This window comes from Dreissena polymorpha, chromosome 7 (genome assembly GCF_020536995.1).
Source record: "Dreissena polymorpha isolate Duluth1 chromosome 7, UMN_Dpol_1.0, whole genome shotgun sequence".
In the NCBI taxonomy this organism is placed as follows: domain Eukaryota; kingdom Metazoa; phylum Mollusca; class Bivalvia; order Myida; family Dreissenidae; genus Dreissena; species Dreissena polymorpha.
The window spans coordinates 56,586,346-56,604,593 of record NC_068361.1 but is presented as its reverse complement, the minus strand read 5'-3'; the positions used below and the strand labels follow the sequence as shown (position 1 = coordinate 56,604,593).

Genomic DNA, 18,248 nt, shown 5'->3' with positions numbered 1-18,248 from the left:
CATAATGGACATTATATGTGGAATACGAAAATTATCTCCTCATAACGACTAGCATAACAGATTTTTGTATTGTAAACTAGCTTTGTTTTCTGTGTTCATTCCGCCAATTGTAACCGCAAAATATTGCATTTCAGATTAAAAGACAAGACATATCCGGTGTGCGATCTCTTAAATATAATTATCATAATCAAAGAATGATCTTTGGAACCTTCTACTCAATACAGGATATGCATGTGAGGTGATTTGACAAAATATGTTTAAATGCAGTTTTGCACCTTATTAAAAAAAATGACAAAAAAAAATAAATTGGCGCTGTCATTTTTAAAATTAGGCTTTATACAACTCAGACGAAATGTTTACAAACGTTCATATTAAAGCATTCATATAAATTGTAACTAGTGTTCGGTTTGCACATTGTGTTTTTGTAAACATGTTTTATCCGTGAAAAAATACAAATAAGACCGAATTGCACGACAGTTTGCAATTTGGATCATGAGAATTATTAACCTCGTTGGAAGCTATAACGATGATGCATTGAACTCTCATAATTGCAGCCTACATTTACATTCAAACGAAGGAAAACCGACACATTTCTCCAAAATACACAAATTGATGCAAGCAACACGGTCTTCAATATCGGATTGGAACGGTGCGGTTACTTTATGACTTAGAGTAAATAGACGTTACCAACTTGTGTGGGATGAGTGTCAATAAACAAATGTTTTTGACAGGCCTCGAACATTTTCTGAAAATGTTTTTCAAATATTAACGATTTTCTAAAAATGCATTTCCGATCTTAAACATTTTCTGATCATGTCTTTAGAAATGACAACTTAATGACCTATGCGACATCTCGATAAAACATATTTGTATGCTGAATACGATTTTTGTATACACGCTTCATAACTGTTGAATCAAATTTATTGAAAATAAAGTATGATGCGCATGCCGAGTTGCTTAGTTTGATAACAAAAACACATACATGAATGAATGAATAACTGTTTACTATCCGGGCATAACGTATTGTGATCGAATGTCAACACAACTCAATGATTCTTGACTTTTTGCGTTGGCGTTAAGACGACATTGAACATTCTGTTCAGAGCTCGGGGCGGTACTTTGTTAGCAAATATCTGGGTGATATAAAAGGCATACTGAACAGAAAAGTGAAGCCAAACATAAATTAGGTGTTGAATCGCTGCTATACTTGTAAAAATGCTTCCTAAATGGTTATACCTGCTTTTGGTGTTCGGTGCCTTACTCCGTAAGTAGCGTTTGTTTAAATTTAACGTATATTAATCCGTAGTATGTTTGTGCTTTTGGTTCTTAAAATGATTCTAAATAAATGATATTGTGTTTTGAATCAAACATCAAATACTTTGATTTATGCTACAAGTTATATTACAAAAAATGCTCATTTGCAAATGCACATAGCGTTTAATATGTATGAATGGCATTTGTTAAAACACTGCAATGTGTGTAAGTACTGCATGTGCGAACCTCACCTGTTTAAGAAAAAGATATTTAAAATAGATGTTCTTTTATAGATGATCAAATTAAATCGGAAATTGAATACAATTTTTGGAACGGTTTCGGCAAACTGAGCAAACACGTATAATTTCAACATAGCGGTTACATTTTTTTCTTAAATCGGAAGCCTATGTAATAATGTTAGGTGTTAGTTTTGCTTCTTTAGGTGACAGGGTTGAACACGGGGCAAATCTTTTTGTGTTATATGTTTTCTTGCTATTATTATTATTTAAATCTATTACATAATAATATATATTTTTCAGTCAATTAATTGAATGACATATTTCTAAAATTGCTATATTCTGTGAACAAGTCGATTTAAGTGTATTAATATATTGCTTGTCATATTGTTTAAATTATCAGAACAAAAATATTCAAATAAAGAAGGCAAACGATGGTAGTTAATAAATCGAAGCAAAACGATGGTTACTTGCGCCACACTAGACTATTATTTGTTACTTATGAAGCCACCATTAAACTGAATTTACTAGATTATTTGCGTATCAGACGGAAAGAAGGGGAAACGATGACATTCACTGATTGTGTGTTTGTGTTTAATGAGTTTAAGAATGTCTAATCTAAGTTTTTATTTGCTAATTCATACTAAGTTTATTTATATTATAGTTTCGACATCAATTTAACATTGCACAGAAGCATTACTCATACTCTACTTACACAATTTGTTTCCTTGAAGAATTAGTATCCCAGCAAAGTCGAACGATAGGATTGTTTGTTTTTTTCGTTATGTGTCTGTATGTCATTACTTGGTTTACAAAAATTTGGAATGGCATACCGATACACAGACGCGTTTTTTAATATATTTCAGTTCCTTCCGATGCGATCAACTGCTATGAGTGTAATACTATAGAAGATGACGGGTGCGGGGACCCGTTTGGTTCAGGCGTGTCGAAAGCTGGTTGCGAACAATGTTCCAAAATTAAGGGGACCCAAGGATCTATTCAAGGTGCATGTACAATTAATATAGAGCTTATTTACTGCATTGAATAAAAGGTACAATCTTATTTTATGTACGTTCTTCTTGCTGGTTTTTAAGCATATTTAAGTATTGAAAACATGTCGGAATCCCAGCGATTTCTTTACGCTATAGACATACAGCGTATCTACTATATTGTAACAAACACCACAAGGATTGTTTCAATGCAATTTTCTCTGAAGATATTCCTTGCTTTAAACACAAAAGTTCTGTCAGAGTCCATATTGTTTGTCTCTTGTAGTCGTTATCCGAAATTGTTTACTGACGAAGGCTCAAGACAACGAGGGATGCGCTTCTGAGACACAAAGTGGCGTCACTGGCGAAGTCTGTTTGTGCAACACGAGCCTCTGCAATGCAGCGTCCGATCCAGTTGTGGCCTTTTCACTGTTAATGCTTACTGGCTTTCTGGCTGCTAAGAATATTTTAACGCATTGAGTACGAGCACGTGTTTTCTTTCAAGTTTGATGTTACCCCATTGTCTTATATTTTCGACAGTTTGATTTGTGTACAGTGAAATATGCAGTGTTTGTTATTATTAACACTAGTGTATGCTTTCGTATTCAATACTTTCCGTTACGCTGAAACGTCCAAATATAAGTTATTGTAATTGAGGTCATATTATTATGCTTTAATATTTTCAGGATGTCTGTTTGATACAAACGTAAATACTTGTAAGACAGTTCCACATATAATCACAATATAAATAAATATATAAATAATCAAACTTCATGACTTATTTGGTACCAGTTTATTATCAAACTTGCATAAAATAACAGGGTTTTAAATTGTTTCATTTTCAGATATATTTAACTTAGTAAACACGATGCAGGTTTAATTGCAAATGTATGCCAATAAACATCTATAATATAAATGTATTGATTCTCAATGGGTGTAGCATGAATACATTTGGTAACATGGTCAGGAGTTATTTCGACAGATCACAAACTGTTTATATGATTGGCGGACGTGTATGCGCTGCCAATAGCGCTATACAGATCCCAGATGGTTCAGTCACCACAGAGAAAACGGCGCAGAGCTAAGATTCCTCTAACATCCATTAAAACTAATCCGCACACAATAAGTTAGACGAAGCCTCATACATTTATATCAACACCAAGTTGGTTCACCATAAGAAAACAACATGGCTCTACAACAGCGAACATGATCTATGTTTTTTTAATAAATCGTTTATGGATAGATTTTCAGAAAAATGTTAGTTCTCAAGTCAACTAAATGTCACATTGATATGTACTAGTTAAGAGCACCACAAGTCTTCGGATATTAAAGCATACGAGCAAAAACATGTTTTGATTTACTATTATAACAGATTTTACTCTCCCCCACAGCCAATGAGCAAAAACACTGCATAGGTTTATTCCGCCCGCTTCTTATGTGCAAAAATTTAAATAATGTTAAATATATGTAATCATGTTTATGGACGAAAGCCTTCCACACCTAAAGATTCAAGGTCATTTGCTATATTCCTAAACATCCAGTTAGTTTCATCTCTGCAGAATTAATCTCAATCACGTTCGTTTCGTAAAGAAAATACAACCAGTAAAGTAATTAATTTTTTTTTATTTCATTCATTTTTAAAGTTCTGGTTACAAGCCATCACGTGTAATGTTTTTTTTTTAAACAAAGCGTCGTTGGGATTATTGATCAGGGACTATTTTGAACGGCAGGATTTCTATTGAAAATACAACCATTTAGATCGTAAAGATTCTTAAGCTGTTATAAATGCAAATATCAAATAACACACGTCCAGCGAAGCTAACAAAGAAGCCTCAAAATAGGCTCATGTTCGATGGTTTATTATAAGTCTATGAATAACAAAATCCACAGGTTCAGGATCTCGCATTTATCAAGGTATTGACCGTCTTGTTTATTTTTCATAAGAAGCTAACCCAAAACTTATTATAACATTTATATCAACTGATACACTTGTTTTCTATGCGAATCGTGTTTATATAAACATGTATTATGCGTGAAATATACAATTAAAGTCGATCACATTTCATGGTAGAGTGAAATTGGAATGAATTCTTGGGCAGCTAAAATGTTCTCCATAATTGACGTCAATATTTATATTTAATATAAAGAGATAAGCGGACAAACGCGCCGAAATAAAAACATTAATGCACAACACGAGGTCTACACAATTGAGTTGAAATGATTTAATTGTAAGAGAAAACCGATGCTTAATAATATAGTAGGATTATACAGGTACACACATGTTTTTTGAGAGCCACCGAACGTTACGGGGCTATTTTCTGACATTTTTTTTCAAATATTTTCCGTTTTCTTACTTTCGATGGTAAATATTATATAATGTCTTGGCAGTTTTTACAAAAACACATATTGACGATCTATGCCAGGTCTTAATTCTTAACAAGATTTTTAAAAGACGCTTCATAAATCTCGATTCTAATTCATGGTAAATGTTTATGATTCAAACAATGATTTTTTGATTAAAAAATATCGCAAAATGGAATAAGTAAATGTATACCATCCGTAAATTATTTTTTGGATCAAATATGTCAACATCACTCAATGATGCTCGACATAGACGTTGACGCTTGGACGCCTTGAAAAACTCTGGGTTTCGGTTCAGGGCTCATGGCGGTATTTTGGTTGCAGATATGTGGGTGCTTTAGAATGCGCATTGAACAGAAATTAAATGCAAAACATAAATTGGGTGTTGAATCGATGCTATACTTGTAAAGATGTCTCCTAACTGGTGATACCTTCTTTGGTGTTCCGATGTTTACATTTATCTATATAAAGCATTTAACGACTGACTTCAATATCTCCAAAATATGTGAAAAGGACCCTTTAACATGCTTCTTAGTAAATGGGATTGTGTATATGTATCAAAAACAAATTGCTTTCATTGATGCGTAACTCCTATACGTTTAAATGATAAAATATGCTTATTTTCAAATGCACACAGCGTTTGATATTTATGATGGGCATTTTTGAAAGCACTGGTTGTGTAAGGTGTGCACGGTCTACATGTGATAACAGTTATACGAATGTAACGGGATATGTTCACAGCTTCGAAAATTGTCATCGATTCAAATGCAAAATGTACGTTTTGTATGCCAACAAGCAGCTTAGCACGATGATTAAGAAAAGGATGAGTTTAAATATCTGCCTGTTTATGGATAATCAAGTTAAATCGGAAAAATAATACAGTTTTTGGAACAGGCTTCAGCAAATTTATCACACAAAACAGGTTTACTTTCGACATAGCAGTTACTTTTTTTCTGAAATCGAAAGCTTTCGTGGTATGTATTATGTTAGCTATGGTTTTTCAGGTCCCGGGTTTGAACTCTATGGGAAACGGAGGAAGGCTTCTTTGTGTGTTATATTTTTCTAGCTGTTATTATTTTTTAAAACCATGCACAAATATAATACCGTGTCTTTAGATAATTGATTCAATGACATCTTCAGAACATACAGCATTGTTTGAACGAGTTGTTTTTAAATTATCACACAAAACACGTTTACTTTCGACATAGCGGTTACTTTTTTCTGAAATCGAAAGCTTTCGTGGTAATGTATTATGTTAGCTATGGTTTTTCAGGTCCCGGGTTTGAACTCTAAGGGAAACGGAGGAAGGCTACTTTTTGTGTTATATTTTTCTAGCTGTTATTATTCTTTAAAACCATGCACAAGTATAATACCGTGTCTTTAGGGAGTTGATTCAATGACATCGTTAAAACATACAGTATTGTTTGAACGAGTTGTTTTGAATTTATTGATGTATTGCTTGTAATCGTGTGTAAATTATTATAACAAACATATCAAACTAAATGAAAACAACATTGGTAGAGAAAAAAATGAAACACAATTATGTATAAGTACGCCACAATAGACTAGGATTTGATTCTTGTTTAGCCTCCGGATCTCCATTTTTCTGATTTAACTAGGTTAGATCAGACGGATGTTTTATTTGATAATGAATACTTTAGTAATTATGGCATACTTCGACATCAATACAAATATATGAGGCATTACAAATAATCTACGAGAAACAAGTTTACGATAGTCTTTGATTAAAATAATACTTCAGTAAAGTCGAAACAATTGGATTGTCTTTGGGGTTGTTTCTGTTCCCACCGATGATATCAACTGTTATGAGTGAAATAGAAGATGAGGAGTGCGTGGACCCGTTTGGCCCAACTACATCGAAAGCTGAAAGCGCACAATGTTCTTAATTGAAGGGGACTAAAGGGTCTGTTCAGTGTACATACACAATACAAAAACTTTATAAAATGTGTTAATGGCATGTTTCAATAATAAATTACGTACGTTCTAGGTGCTTGTTTTTTATTAAGCTTGTTAAAGTACTTGTACATTTCGCATTTCCAACGAATTCTTTGCACCATACCCGATAGTCAAACAGTTTATCTACTATATCGTAATACACATCTTAAGGCTAGATTTTAATGCAGTTTGTTCTGCAGATATTCCTTGTTTTAAACGCGACAATTCCTTCAGGTTTCATGTTGTTTGTCTCCTGTAGTCGTTATCCGAAATTGTTTGCTGACGAAGGCTTAAAACAGCGAGTGATGCGCTTCTGAGACACCAAGTGGCGTCTCTGGCGATGTCTGTTTATGAAACACGGACCACTGCAATACTATCTTAATGCTTTATTATTGATTTGCCCCAGCAATATTATGTAGCTTGGACTAATAATTTTGAATTTTGCGCATAAAAGAGACATTATTTTAACGCGATCAATGATTCACAAGGAGTATTTTCCTGATAATTCATGTATTATTATACACACAGCACTCCATGTATATCGATATTCTCAATTTTGGTTATTTACATGTGTGTCTGTTTCAACGTCAATCCCTCAATTTAAGAGACAATTTAATCGTGTATTTTCCCGATTACACATATATTGTACTAAGGAGTTCACTTAGCAATCATAATTCTTCGTAAAAACATGATAACGTATAAAGCATGACGAAAGACATATGTAATATAAATACAATTCTTCTCAATTAGTGTGGCATGTGTTTATGTAAAACTAAAAGCGAAATATATTATAGTTGAATAAAAAATCAGGAGTTATTTGATCAGATTGAGCAACTGTGTATATGATAGAAGGACGTGTATACGCTGACGTGAATACGGAAACCAGATTGTTCAGTCACCACAGAGAAAACCTTGCAGAGCTTAGATACCCCCAACGACCTATTAACTCTAAGCTGAAAACAATTTATTTTACATTGTCTAATACATTTAAACCTTGACCAGGAATAAAGGACGGTTCAATATTTTCACCATAAGAAAAACCTTACTCTACACATGAGGACTCGGGCACAATCCATGTATTTAAATCAATCGTTTTCAAAAGATTTCAAGAAAAATAGTGCTCGAGACGCCTCAACGTCACATTGATATGTAGCAGGCAATAGCGCCCCAAGTTGCCTGATATTAAAGCATACGAGCTCGCTTTGTTCAATACACTATTATACGGAACACCGTTACGGACACCGTGGTTACACATTAAAATCGAGAGGGCGACAATGCGATAGTGCGATAGTACGATTGCGACAATGCGATAGTACGATGGCGAGAATGCGATATAACGATGGCGACAATGCAATAACGCTACAGTACGATGACGACAATGCAACAGCGCGACAATACGATGGCGACAGTGGGATAGTACGATGGTGACAATGCGATAGTACGATGGCGACAATGTGACAACGCGATAGTACGATGGCGACAATGCGATAGTCATATCATACTGTCGCCATCGTATAATCTCATTGTCGCCATCGTTCTATCGCGTTATCGTACTGTCGTCATCGTATTATCGCATTGTCGCCATCGTAATTTCGCGCTGTCACCATCGTATTGTCACACTGTCGCTTTGTCGTCTTCGTACTGTCGCATTGTCGTCTATCGCCTTCCGGCACACATGCGCACATCGTATTTTTTCCTAGATGGAGCCACTTTTAAAAATACTTTACAGTTTGGCATACCTTACAACAATACCCATTCTACAACTTAATAAGAATTTGATAACATTATAACTGTAACCTCTTTCAAAGTACATCTTTATTAATTCATCTATTTTGTTTCTGCAATAAGAATAGTTTGTGTACCGGAAGGCCATAGTCGACAATGCGATAGTAACGATGGCGACACTGAGATAGTGCGATAATACGATGACACCAGTGTGACAATACGATGGCGACTTAACCATATTCCGATGGCGACAATGCGATAATACGATGACGAAAGTACGATGACTATCGCAATCTCGCCATCGAACTATCGCGTTGTGGTATTGTCGCCATCGCACTATCGCATCGTTGCCATCGTAATATCGCATTGTCGCCATCGTACTATCGCATTGTCCCCCTCTGCATTTTAGTGTGTAACCACCCTAACGGTATTCCGTACTATTTTACAATTACGGATTTTATTAGAAAGCAAATAACTGCAAACGGTTTAAATGGGTAAAATAGAAATAAACATTTTATGGACGAATGCCTTACATTTTTAAATATTGAAGGTCAATTGATAAAATTCCAAAGTTCCTGTTAGATTACTCTCTGCAAAAGATATCTGAATCACATTCGTTTGGTGAAGAAAATGCAAGTTTGAAGTTTCCAACATGTTAATGTTCTGGTTGAAATTCATCCCGTGACATACTTTAAGTTTAAAATGATGTGTTTGCAAATATTGACCAAAGACTTCTTTTTATGTTTAGGTAAAAGTCTTGCTTTAAAAAAATGTAACCATACAGATGTACATATTTTAAATATTAAAAATTTCAATATAAAATGACACACCTGCCAAGCTAACGACAAAGCCAAAAAATAAGCTCAAGTTCGGCGGTTTAGCGTATTTAAAATCCACCGGTTCCGGGTCTCACATTTATTGATTTAGGATCCATTGACTTTGTCTGTTTTTTTCCTCAGCAGCTTAAAAAAACCTTGTCGCGTTAAATGTATAGCTCTGAAACAATTAACATTTGTCATGACACATGAAATTGAATGTTTAGGTAGTTGTTGAGGTATACTCGTGCTCCTAGTTTTTCTCAAACGCTAGTTTACGTTTGGCCAAGATGAAGCTGTAGCAATTAAGGGTGTAGACAGTTTAAATAGTATGCATTTTTTTATAATGTCACACTGATGGAAATTAGACATTTATATTAATTAAAATTATTGCGCTCAACACCAAAGTGACCCATAATATATGAAAGTTAAATAGATAATGTGCGCCTGTAAACAGTTCGGGAAGTGAACAAAACTCGAGCAAGCTTTCTTAGACAACCTTTGGAAGGTAAAGCGTGTGTAGCCTTCCGAAACAATCTGGATTTGTATTGGATGTGAGTCTCTTAACATAAATTAAGTCAATAAATTGAATGGCGAAGCGCATTAATCAAATGTAGTGCTAACTAGAAAGCCAGTAAGAAAATATCGTCAGTGTGTAAAAATTATACTTATACCAATGTAAATAATGATTGGTTATTTTATTTCCCCCTCCGCCAGTTATGGTCAGGAAATGTTTATAAACTAGAATTGGCAGTACATTTTAGGTAATGTTATTGTCTGCAAAACCTTGCGTTTAAAAAAGTGTGTTGTTAACAGTATAGCATTTCACAAAACAAATATAGTTTTAGAAGGAAAGATCGTTTACGACATTGGATAAGTTTTTAATATGTATGCATCTACTTGCAGTACATGTATTTTTAATGACAAAATAAAATCCCTGACGATAAAGTTAGGATAGCAACTCTGTTGAGATACAAAAAGAGGCAATACAGAGAGGTTATTATGACGGGAGTTTAAAGACTTATTCGTGTCTGTCAATCCGCCTTTGTATCCGTTCATCTGTCGATGTTTGTATCGCGTTTAACGCCACACGTACTGCTTGTTAAGGAAAGAAACTAATTAACAAGGATATGAACTCGCACATCGCGATTTTGAGGTTCAGTATGTTTTCCACATAACCGGAGTTATGGCCGTTTTTTTACCATAAAATGACATTATTGAACATGTAACTACTAAAACAACAACAACAGCAACAGCAACAACAACAACAACAACAACAACAACAACAACAACTACTACTACTACTACTACTACTACTACTACTACTACTACTACTACTACTACTACTACTACTACTACTACTACTACTACTACTATTACTACTACTACTACTACTACTTCTACTACTACTACTACTACTACTACTACTACTACTACTTTTACAACTATATTTATAAATACTATTTAAGTAGTATTTGTATAAATATGACCATACAATTGTATTTGTATCATTACTAATAGCTAAATTGCCTGGTGGGTTTCATCAGTACACTCTAGACATTGTCGGATAGGCACCTTGGCTCAAGGCGACAGCGGAGGACCCAAAGCCGTGTGGGTTAAAGAGGTACGGCGTTACAAAAATTGAAATGTTTTTCAGTTTATTGCCTTATATATATATTTGTTTTCATCGATCCGGAAGCCTCGTGGTTCCGTGACGTAATGTCATCGATTTGTATCAACGCTCGAGCCGAAACAGCGTATCCGAATGCAGAATGTTAATTATGAGCCGAACTATATCTGCTTTTCAGAAGTGAAATCATGCGGAAAGAGCATGTAAATATCACATACGTGCATCGACACACATATAACAATATAAAATATTTTAAAATACTCATTCCTAAACGTTCAATTTTTCCTAGTTTACAATATACATATGACGATGGTATTGCGACTTTTGTTGCTTTTGGCATTGTATTATTACCTCATGCAGAAGCTTGATCGATACGGAAGTTCCTTCACTCGAATCCACATATGTGTATTCTCTTTTGGAATTCAAATGCAACAAAGGGTCATGCGTCATTAACGCGTCAATTGTCTATATCATAGCTTATTTCATGTGCGTTAAGTGTTATTTTCATTCGTTATTATTGTATCAATAACTCAAAAATGTAATTGATAACTATCTAAATTAAATTATTTATCATAGAAAAGAATGTTTTAATTAGTACAATTATCAATGATTGAAATAAATTACAAATGCACAAACAAATAAATGAATGGAATTACATTACGAACGAACGAACGGATTCATTGAATTTAATATCGAACGAGCGAAATGATGAATTGAATTACATAACGAACGAATGAGTGAAGGCACAAACGAAAGAACAAACGAACGAATGAATAAATGCACGAATGCAAACATTTCCGGTAAACTGTTTCTGAAACACCATCTATGCGTCAGTAGGAAGCGTCATTATGATAATGTCATGTATGTTTTAGTGTAATATAAATGTAATTTTATGTAAATGTAGAAAGTCAGTGCTAATCAGTTCATTTCTGATCTGATCAGGAATGATATTCGATTTTTGAAAATGTATTTTATGAGCGCGCTAGTGCTCCAATTAACAGCAATCAGTGTCTTAACTCTGATTATTTTATCGCAGTTTTTTTAAATAAAGAGTAGCACTTATTTTCTATCTCTTAGTATTGTAAATAATGATAATAGAATGATATCATATATAATTCCATGCAAACTTTTGCAATATCTCATATAGCTCACCACCATGAGCGGTTATATACACAGTGTTTTAATGTCAATATTTGTTACTGTTAGAAATATGTAACGTATGCATATAAATGAGAATAAAGAATGAAACTCTATGATTTAGAGTCATAGATCGGCATAAACGACTGTCCAAGAGAACTACGAGTGTTTGAAGTCAGTCTATGGCAAGCGGTTCGACGCAAAATCCCAAGAAACTAGGTTTCTCATGAGAACCTACGTTCTCATTCTGAGAACATAGGTTCTCATTCTGAGAACCTACGTTCTCATGGGAACATAGGTTTTCAAATGAGAACATAGGTTCTCATGAGAACCTAGGTTTTCAAATGAGAACTTAGGTTCTCATGAGAACCTAGGTTTTCAAATGAGAACATAGGTTATTGTGAAAACCTAGGATACCAAACGAGAACTTAAGTTCTCAGAATGAGAACCTAGGTTCTCATGAGAACCTAGGTTCTCACGAGAACCTAAGTTCTATTTGTCTATGAGAACCTAGGTTCTTATGAAAAACATAGTTTCTCATGAGAACCTAGGTTCTCAAGCGTAAACTAAGGTTTTCAAATGAGAACCTAGGTTCTCATGAAAACCTAGGTTCTCATGAGAACCTAGGTTCTCATGAGAAACCTGGTTTCTTGGGATTTCATAAACCTAGTTTCTCATGAGAACCTAGGTTCTCATGAGAAACCTAGTTTCTTGAGATTATGCGTCGAACCGCTTGCCATAATTAACCTCCAGTTGCCTCCCATTGCTTGGTACACGCTGGTGGCATATGTGTAAAATGGGAGGCGGAAAACTACAACGGGCGAGGCATGGTATGGTATTACGTAAGGTGGGTTAGAGGGTTAGGGTTAGGGTTTAGGTTAGTGTTAGGGGTCGGGTTAGGGTTTGGGTTAGCCTAAACCCAACCCTAACCCTAAACCGACCCCTAACCCTAACCCTTATCCTAACCCGTGTGAAACCGTGAATGTTACTCCCCAAGAACATTTTTTGAAAAATGTTCAGACAATGCTCAGCATTGACTGATATGGCAAGCGGTTCGACGCATAATCCCAAGAAACTAGGTTTTTAATGAGAACCTAGGTTTTCAAATGAGAACCTAGGTTCTCATGGAAACCTAGGTTCTTATTGGAAAACTTGGGTTCTTGAAGCCATGTGTAATCTTCAAGCGAGAACCTAGGTTGTAATTCTGAGAACTTAGGTTCTCATTCTGGGAACCTAGGTTCTCATGAGAAACCTAGTTTCTTGGGAGTATGCGTCGAACCGCTTGCCATATCAGTCCACACTTTGCATGCTTTTATTGTATAAGGTGAGATCAGTTGAAGGGAAGATACTGCGATAACACAACTAGAAAATTACTGAATTGTTCTTATCGAATTATTCACAACCATTGTAGAATCTACAATAATAATTTATTACTGGCATAACTTTGCCGTGATGGTCGTTTGGATGATAGTACAGATGAAAATTGATCGTCTTTTGTAATTTAATTAACAAATTAAAAAAAACGTCGACGAAACTTAACAAATAACGACATACACACCTCGTGACCGATTGCTATTAGATATAAATGTCTACTCCGATCTATCTTCGAGAAACATCGTTAACCGTCGACTAATGATTTTAGAAAAAAAACTAAAACATACGTATTACTATCCCTAACTAAAATGATGTATATATGTAACAGCATAATCGGTGCATCAACGTTTTATTTTCCGTTGTTAATAATTCAATAAATGTTATCATGCTATGCCGGTTTCTGTAATAAAATGGTATATAATGAGATCGTTATTCTGAATACATCCTACATTCTAAGACAAAGTGAAATTTATCTTCTAATATATTACACATATGAAGTATTAACGAATGCTACATACCGAACGCCTTTACATTCAATAAAGTGCGGTCTAGCATGTTACTTGAAACCTTTTACTTCTTGAGGTTCAAGGTCTTGCGACATTTTTTTCCAAAAACAAACATTGCACTGACAGAGATTATTCGTTTAGATTAGTTCAAGATCGAATCTATCTTTACGTGTGCTGATAAGGTTTGTTTACCAGTATAGACGAACTTAATAAAAAATCTAATATCCATCCAAGATTCTTGAATACGTGTACATTTATTGCAAGTCAAGGGGATCGAACATAACTGTTCAATGATTTTAAGTGGCTATATACTTGATTGCATTATGAATAATTTTCATACAAAATCATAGATTATTTAAATGTTGAGCCTTTATAAATTTTCCCATATGTCCTTAAAATGGCATTAATGATATCCATATCTTTAATGCTGCGTGTATTGTTGTTGACTGTACATACATTAATTGGATGTTCTTAATAATTTAATATGTTTGCTTACAATATCAAATGCTGAATGCAAGACCTTGCTAAGATCCAATGTGCAACTGGCGTCATTTAGTCCAGGCTTTTGTATCACAATATGATTGATACTTATTATAATACTAATAAATAATATTACAACACTTTGTTTATCTTGTTATGTTAGCGAAAATACGTTTGTGAAAAAACAACGTATATTTCTTTCTTTGAAAAGGTTCCACTTAATATTGCTATACAGACTTCTACTGTGTTCCAGACTCTATTTTAACTGTGACGTTATATATGCACAATTATTAATACTTGTTTATTATACATACACATTTTTATTTCTTTGTTTCCAAATTGTATTTTTTCAATTATTTTGCGTGGGAGCGTCTCCTTTTTAAAAACGTTACATCGCAAACCGTATGATGAAACCACTACACAAGCCATATACATTTATGGTGATAATAAAGCTCACAATCATGGAAAAAAAGAATATGCCAAATTATTTGGTCGCAACATAACACATTGTCTCGGAGCTTCGATTGTTCGAGCACTTTATTAAAACTTCTTTGTCCGAAAATAAATGTGTCATAAGCTCAGACAATTGTATATGTACAAGGAATATACGACTGTATGTACAAGGAATATACGACTGTATGTACAAGGAATATACGACTGTATGTACAAGGAATATACGACTGTATGTACAAGGAATATACGACTGTATGTACAAGGAATATACGACTGTATGTACAAGGAATATACGACTGTATGTACAAGGAATATACGACTGTATGTACAAGGAATATACGACTGTATGTACAAGGAATATACGACTGTATGTACAAGGAATATACGACTGTATGTACAAGGAATATACGACTGTATGTACAAGGAATATACGACTGTATGTACAAGGAATATACGACTGTATGTACAAGGAATATACGACTGTATGTACAAGGAATATACGACTGTATGTACAAGGAATATACGACTGTATGTACAAGGAATATACGACTGTATGTACAAGGAATATACGACTGTATGTACAAGGAATATACGACTGTATGTACAAGGAATATACGACTGTATGTACAAGGAATATACGACTGTATGTACAAGGAATATACGACTGTATGTACAAGGAATATACGACTGTATGTACAAGGAATATACGACTGTATGTACAAGGAATATACGACTGTATGTACAAGGAATATACGACTGTATGTACAAGGAATATACGACTGTATGTACAAGGAATATACGACTGTATGTACAAGGAATATACGACTGTATGTACAGGAATATACGACTGTATGTACAAGGAATATACGACTGTATGTACAAGGAATATACGACTGTATGTACAAGGAATATACGACTGTATGTACAAGGAATAACGACTGTATGTACAAGGAATATACGACTGTATGTACAAGGAATATACGACTGTATGTACAAGGAATATACGACTGTATGTACAAGGAATATACGACTGTATGTACAAGGAATATACGACTATATGTACAAGGAATATACGACTGTATGTACAAGGAATATACGACTGTATGTACAAGGAATATACGACTGTATGTACAAGGAATATACGACTGTATGTACAAGGAATATACGACTGTATGTACAAGGAATAAACGACTGTATGTACAAGGAATATACGACTGTATGTACAAGGAATATACGACTGTATGTACAAGGAATATACGACTGTATGTACAAGGAATATACGACTGTATGTACAAGGAATATACGACTGTATGTACAAGGAATATACGACTGTATGTACAAGGAATATACGACTGTATGTACAAGGAATATACGACTGTATGTACAAGGAATATACGACTGTATGTACAAGGAATATACGACTGTATGTACAAGGAATATACGACTGTATGTACAAGGAATATACGACTGTATGTACAAGGAATAAACGACTGTATGTACAAGGAATATACGACTGTATGTACAAGGAATATACGACTGTATGTACAAGGAATATACGACTGTATGTACAAGGAATATACGACTGTATGTACAAGGAATATACGACTGTTTACTGTCGCTTGATTTCACCATATGAAACCTTGAAAAAGTAATTAAAAGCGCATCACGACGTTTGCATCATCATCATATCGCTAAACCTTGCTCTTTATCAGTGAACATGTGCACGATCCGTGTATTTTAATCATTGTTTTTGGTAGATTTTCTGAAAATGTTGAAGAGCTCGTGTCACCTAAAGGTCATATTGATATGTAGCAGATAACAGATATTAAAGCTTGCAAGTTAAGACGCTGTTTGTTCTGTTTTTCTGAAAATATAATCATCATACATGTACACGAGCATTAAATCATCTGCTTTGTTTTAAATTGAAATGCACATACAATTAAATTGAGGATTTTCTCTCTATCCTTTAGACAAACTAGCATGCTTTGCATAGATATATCGCGTCCGCTTCTTATTTGCAAACGGTTAAATAATGTATAATATACTTGATTATTTTGATAGACAAATGCCGTTAAGAATAATGCCGTCAACACTTGAAAATTCTAGGTCTCGTGATATAACTTAATAGATCCAGTTTATTTAATCTCTGCAAAAGTTATCTGCATAACGTTAGTTTGATATGTTTATTGTATTGTACTGATGCACTTGAACTATAATTTGTGAATCTGAATATGTAAATGGCCAAAGGCATTTTTCCGATGTTCCAATAAACAACTTGAAACTTGATAACGATAACTACGTACCAATAAACTAGAATTTTCAATTTTCTTTGATTTAATTTAATGTTATCGTTTAGGTTGAAGTCATCACGTGACAGGCTTGTATTTTTCCATGAAGCCAGGTGTCGCTGTGGACATTGATCAGGGGCTACTTTGTATTGGCAGATATTTGACTTGCTATTAAATAGACAACCATGTCAATCTAACAAGTTTACAAATTGTTTAACATGTTTATGGACATTAAATGACACACACCCGTCCAAAACCTTCGAAATAGACTCAAATCCGAGAGTTTATCAAAAGGCAATAAATGACAAAATTCAACGAGTCAGGGTATCACATTTATCGAGGTAGGGTCCATCTTATTGTTCTGTATCGGTTTTAAGTTTACAATAACATGTAAAGCTCTGAAAAAACAACAACATTTTCTCATGATCATAAAATGCAATAGGAATGATTTTTTAGAGTTGATATTGAGATACCTTAGAGCTAGTGTACTATTGGTCTGGATGTAAATGTCTGAATCAGGGGTTCGGAGCAGTTAATCAGAAAGACAATGATGTGTCAGTACATTGGTACGAGTTAGACATGAAAGAACATTTTTATTTTACTGTGTATGTACAAACTGTGGTTTACATATTCAAAGCTAAAGGAAATTCGTAAAATAAGGTACTCTGCATCATTTCATTGGCGAAATCACACTCCCCCAATAAATATTTTAAATTCGTTTAAAAGCAGACCAGACTATTTTGAATAAGGTCGTATCCATAACCATGGACCATTTGATTCTATGCCCTGTCATCTACATGTATTTGTTTTGTTGTTAAATCAATTTAAATCGATATGCTTCAGGACCAATCACGTCACTGCATGATAAAGCTACACGGTAAAAAATAAGATTTTAACAGCAAAATAATGTTTTTTTTTTAAATGTTTGTCGGGGTAAATGCCGCATTTAACGATACACCACAATAACAACAGGTTATACCGATAATCGTTCAAGTGGTTTATTTTGAGTGTGTGATAATTTGCGTGTTGAAAATTTAACACACA

The 18,248-nt window shown here is 34.3% G+C and overlaps 1 long non-coding RNA gene across 1 annotated transcript; it reads left to right on the top strand.

The window, feature by feature from the left end:
* Positions 1-915: 915 nt before the first annotated feature.
* Positions 916-3,248, top strand: LOC127838310 (uncharacterized). The gene is made up of 3 exons (XR_008029766.1): positions 916-1,264; positions 2,357-2,494; positions 2,766-3,248. It is a non-coding gene; the product is annotated as an uncharacterized LOC127838310 (long non-coding RNA).
* Positions 3,249-18,248: the final 15,000 nt, after the last annotated feature.